The following is a 6,031-nucleotide window of genomic DNA, read 5'->3' on the forward strand; positions in this document are numbered from 1 at the left end:
TAAAGCTTCCCTGCGTTAATTTGTTTAAATAATTTGCCAGAAATTGTTTGTATATCACGAATTTTGTACTATTGTTCTAATTGGTAAATTTCTGCAACAGAAAAAGATTGACGGTTAGCACTCGAGTTTGACGAATCGATTTAAAACTTACGGATTATTATTATTGTTTTGTAACTGTTATTTTTTAACTGTAGGTAACGACAGGTTAGGGGGTTTGTGTGAGGGTATGTTAACGCAGTTGGCTATGCACTGAAATTTTAGTGTGTTGGAAATAGTAGAAGTACATAGCATGTTTAGGTACATAGAGATTGCACCTAGCATTCGGTACATAGAGGCACCGGGGGGATGGTGGTGAAAATACAGAGTTGCATTTAGGGGTGGTGGCATACATACGAGCGTTCGGATGCCACCCGGATTGCCCAAATGACAGTAATAATTAACGTTGGCTAATCACGAATTTTATTGACATTACGCTTCTTTATTTCGCTCCCCGTCATACATGCATATACGCAATCATCCCCCTTCTCTCGCGCCCGCGTCCGTTTTTTGTTCGCGAAAATCCATTAATTTCGCATTGCAAACGAAATGAGTAACTACCGCTACCATCACGCACAAAAATTTACACCACGCTCGCGAAAAATGCGGGACGAGCACCTGTACCTACGCCAATTTTTTTCTAATGCAATATACAGGGTGTACTTTTTCATTTCAAATTTATATCGTACCCCCAGACCCGTCTCTCAGGCCAAATAGTTTCGGAAGTAAATCGCGTTCAAATCAATTTCGACAGAAATCAGTTTCAGATAAATAAAACGGAAAATTCTGACTATTCTTTCCCTCACCATGTTCTCAGTCTCGTTTCCACTTCCTCTTCCAACTCCTCATTTCCAATTTCCTGCTCTCATTCTGTTATTCTCACTCTCTACGATCGTGCTCTTTCGCAATCGCTCTCCTCACACCTTGGTCATTTTGCTCTTCCTCTCGCAACAGCTCTCTCTCTTTCCCATCCTCCTTCACTTAGTCACTTTCTCTATCTTCCATCTTGACTGTCGCTCCCTCTCATTCTTATCCTTTCTTCCTCTTTCGCCCCCCCCCTTTCCCCGACTCCTTGTTCATATACCTACACGCATACCCTTTGTTTATTTTTCTCTCACTCCTCGCCCTTTCACTCTTTTTCCCAATTTCTCCACCACATCCTCTCCGCCCACCTCTCCTTTTCATTTCTCTGAAGAAAAATGCAAAACAAGGAAGAAAACTAAAAAAATTGGAACTGTCATCTAATGGGGCGGAGTGGGGGGCATATCCCCCTCCCCCAAATCCCCCGTAAAACCTTCTTTCACAAACTGTTTAGGATTTGGGTCTCTCATGACAGGTGTTGGGGAAGGATCATGAAATTCTTTTCTCCGCATCACAGAGAACGTAGAACGGGCGGGGGGGGCGGGGGGGGTGTTATAGCTATAGCAAACGAAAGAGGCGATGGCTATTTCCGAAAAATTATCTTAATTGTACTCTTATGATGGTATTCTACAGATGGTAATTGAAACTGTCGGCTACGGGGGGGGGGGGGGGTATATGGGATACCCACCGCAAATGAAAGAGGCGATGACTATAATTGAAAAATTATGTTAAAGCCTCAGTTGTACTCTTATGATGGTATTCTGAAAATGGTAATTATAACCACCATGTGCTAGAGGGTATTCCATACCCCCCAGACCTCCGGTAATACCTTCTTTCACAAACCATTTAGCATTCGGAACTCTTATGACAGTTGTTGGGGAAGGACTATGAGATTCTCTTCTCCATACCGCAGAGAACGTAAAACTGAGGAGCCTGGGGGCTATGGAATACCCCCATCAAATGAAAGAAGCGATGACTATAACCGAAAAATTATATTAACGCCTCGGTTGTACTCTCATGATGGGATTCTGAAAATAATAATTGTAACCATCATGGACTAAATGGTATTCCATACCCCCAGACCCCCGGTAATACCTTCTTTCACACACCATTTAGGCTTCGGAATTCTCATGACAGTTGTTGCGGAAGGATTATGAGATTCTCTTCTCCGTACCGCATAGAACGTAGAACCGGGGGGCCTGGGGAGGGTATGGAATACCTCCAACAAATGAGAGAAGCGATGACTGCAATCGAAAAATTAAGTTAAAACTTCAGTTGTACCCTTATGATGGTATTCTTATGACAGTTTTTGGGGAAAGATGATGAGATCATCATCTCCGTACCGCAGAGAGGTAGCGGAGGTCTGGGGGTTAGGGAATACCCCTCAGCAAACGAAAGGGCGATGACTATTTCCTAAAAATTATGTTAAAGCCTCAGCTGTACTCTTATGGTGGTTACGTTATGTACAGAGAATTTCATAAATTTTACAATTTATAAAACCTTTGGGAAATTTTAATGGACATTAAAGTTTTTTTGATATTTTTTTGAAATTTGACTCCACGATCAGGCCCGATTTTCGCCGACCTCGTCGTAGGAGAGAATGGAAGGGGGACGGCAGTTGTGGAACGAGTACACATGGGAGAGAGAGAGAAAGAAAAGAAAGAGCGAGGAATGGAATTGAGAGTGATATATAGAGGGGAATGGGGAGGGGGGGGGGGCAAAGATGTAAATTTTTGCCTGGATTTCTATTCTACGTGTTTATAATCTTTTCCACTTTGTACTTGTTTGTTTTTTCATTTTAAGAGAAGACGGAGGGGGAGTGGAAAAGGAAAAGAGTACGAGAGTGGAGGCAAAAGAGAGAGAAAAATGGAAGAAGGCAGCGAGTGGGGAGTGAGAGCGGCAGTTAGAGAGATAAAGACGAGAAAAAGGGGAGGTGACAGTTACGGAAATAACTAGGAGTAAAAGAAATGCATAATGGAGAGTGTGATAGGGAGAGCGAAAGAGAGTGAAGAAGATGAAACTAAAACGGATAGTGTAAGGGGAATAAAAGCGTATTATTATTATTAAGAGTGAAAGTAAGTAAGCGTGGAGGTAAGAAAGAGGCAAGTGATAGTGTGAGATATAGAAAGGTAAAAAAAAAGAGGGAGACAGAATTGAGGGAGAAAAAAATGAGAAGGAAAGGAGGAGAAAGCAGAAGTGGGATGGAGTGAGGGAACAGAAAGAGATGTATAATGGTGGAAGACCTGAAACCCACCTCTTCGCACGTTTTCGCGAATGTTTAACATTGCGAATGTAGAAAAAGGAGCGAGGGAGAGGGAAAGGAAGTGGGAAGAAGGATAGTGTGTTAGAGAAACGGAACAAGAATCGTGAGAGAATGATGACAGGAGAAGAAGAAAATGGTGTAAACAGGTGAATAAACGAAAGCAATGGGGACAGGGAGGTATTATGTCAAAGAAGAATGGGGAAAATCGTGTAAATTTAAATAGAGAAAAAGATAGAGAAGAACAGGTGCAAAGAATGAGGGTCACTCTCACTCCTCTCGTTTCCATCCCTCAAGCTTCAGCTCTGTGCGTACTCTGACTCTCTTTTTCTTTCTCTCTATTCCTCCCTCTCTCTTCACAAACTTCAACAAGTAAATCGTTTTTGGTTCAAAAACACTGTAACCAGAGTAGGAACACGGGAAAAATTCAAGAAAATTTCGAAGAAAGTTGCACTCTTGCTTTTAGGCTCATTCTTAGTGCCTCTTCTTCTCTTTCTCTATTTAATATTCGCGTTTTCTATCTATTTCTCACCTCCTCCTTATGCTTCTCTCTTTCCTTTTTTGCACATTCATCTTCCTGTCTCTCTTAACATTTCTTGATTCACTTTTTCTCACTTTTCCTTCATCCTTCTCCCACCGCTCTTTTTCCCCTCATTTTTTCCACTTTCTTGAGTCCCCTATATTTCCTTCAGTACCCTAACCCCTCGCTTTCGTCCTATTTTCGCTTTTTTCTCGTACTTTGACCTTCACTCTGTCTTTCTCCTTCCAAAAAACAAATTCCATGCAAGAAGTTCGAAAAAATCGTAGGCGACCAAGATGAAAATTCAGAAAAACTTTTAAAATTGAGGGAATTAGAAGAATTCGGAAAGGATTTTCTTTAAAATTTTTCTGGGTGTCAATTTTAGAATAGATTTAAAAAAAATTTCAAGCGGTTTATCTAAGAAGAAAATTTGAAAAATGTTCCTAATAAATTCCACATAGGTTTTGGATTTTTTAAAAAATTCTAGAGCTAGTAACTAAAAAATGCTCAGAGATAATTCTCCACGGCATTCCAAATAATACCAAAGAGATCTTTGTAAGATTCAAAAAAGATACAACTACCTCGTATTTTTTTAAACGCAACTTTCTTGATTTTAAAGTGATTCTTTGAGGATTCTTGTCACTCCCTTTCCTAATATACCGTTCATTCTCATTCTCCCCTTTGTAATGTCCTTTACTCTCCCTCGTCCACTCACCTCTCCCTCTAATTTCTTCTCTCTTCTCTCTCTTATTCTGTTTTAATCATCCTCTCTCCCTATCTCTTTCTTCCCTTCCCTTTATTTCAATCGTAACTTTTCCCACTCTCTCCCCTTTCGCTCACCCGCTCAGCTTCATCTCTTTTTTCGGTCAGCGTTTCTGTTTATCGTACATCTAGAAATTTGCCAATTAGGTAGTTTATGTAGTATCCAAGAGAGAAAAGTGCAATATTAGGCGTACAGAAAAATTCATCGCAAAACTTGCGGGAAATTACATAAATTCAAATATTTCTGAAAAGTCTCTGTTCATTTTTCTCATAATTTCCCTCTGCACTCTTACTCGCTCCCTTTGATTCTCTCTCTCTCTCTCACCCTCTTAGTATTTCTTTCGCGATCTCTTTCTCAACACCCTCTTGTACTGTTCACATTCTATTCTTGCTTTGTCTACCTCTTTTAATTTATTTTTCTCACTTCTTGTCCTTTCACTCTCTTTCCCACTTACTCGCTTTACTTTCATCTTACCATGTCCTCTCCGTTGATATCCCCCAACAATTCAGAGTACCGGTAGACAGTTCTAGAAGACTTTCAAAATTAAAGAAAGAAAAGGAAAGAAAGGAAAAAAGAGAGACAGCAAGAAAAGTTAGAGTGACACCTGTGGGAGAAAGATGAGGATGAGGAGGAAATAGGAAACTGATGAGCTTAGGAAGAGAGAAGGAAAGGAAGTTGGAGAGCTCAGAAAGAGAAAAAAATGGGAGAGAATAAGAAAGAGACAAAGGAAGTGAAGGTTAGAGGGGAAGATGGAGAGAAGAGAGCGTGGAGGAGGGCGTTTTCGAATGTGATTCTTATTATAATTATAATAATTATAATAATTATATAATTATAAGGTTATCGAAAGTGGATTTTCCGATCACTTGGCTATTGAACTCTTACACGATCAGGCACGATTTTCGCCGACCTCATCGTAAAAGGGAATAGAGGGCGGGAACGAGAAGGAGGTGAAAATGGAGCGAGTGAGGGATAGAAAGAGAGATGAAAAGTGACAGAGCACGAAGTAAAAGGGAGTGAGACGGATCACGGATGGAGAGAGAAAGAAAGGCAAGGAAGAGCGAGGAGAGTATGAAGAGGACACAGGAAATGGGGGAGGGGGGTGGCGAATTTGCCCAAGACATAAGTGTCAATATTTCCTGGATTTCTATTTTAGTTGTTCATAATCTATTCGAGTTTGTACTGTTTTTTTTTTCATTTTACGAGAAGGTGGAGAGAGAGTGGGAAAGAGAAAGGGTACGAGAGTAGAAGCAAAAAGAGGCAGTACAAAAAAGAGGAAAGGATGGAGCAAGAGAGTGAAGTGAAGGATAGAGAGTGTGGGGAGTGAAAGTGCATGAGAAAAAGGGGTGGTGACAGTGAAAGAAATAGCTAATAGACCCCCCGCCGTTTTAACACATTTTTCGTGGGAGAAAACGGTACAAAAGGTATGGCCCGTGGGAGTAGGAGAATAAAAAGACGTAGTAGCTTGTGGATAAAGGAGGGAGAAGGAGAGAAGAAGTTGAGGAAGTGCGAAAGATAGAGAGAAGGGTCGGAGAGCGGGGATGAAAGTAAAAGTGAATTTTTTTTTAATATTCTTTCTTTAAAATTTTTTTAA

The sequence above is a fragment of the Photinus pyralis genome, unplaced genomic scaffold (genome assembly GCF_008802855.1).
Source record: "Photinus pyralis isolate 1611_PpyrPB1 unplaced genomic scaffold, Ppyr1.3 Ppyr1.4_LG10, whole genome shotgun sequence".
NCBI lineage: Eukaryota > Metazoa > Arthropoda > Insecta > Coleoptera > Lampyridae > Photinus > Photinus pyralis.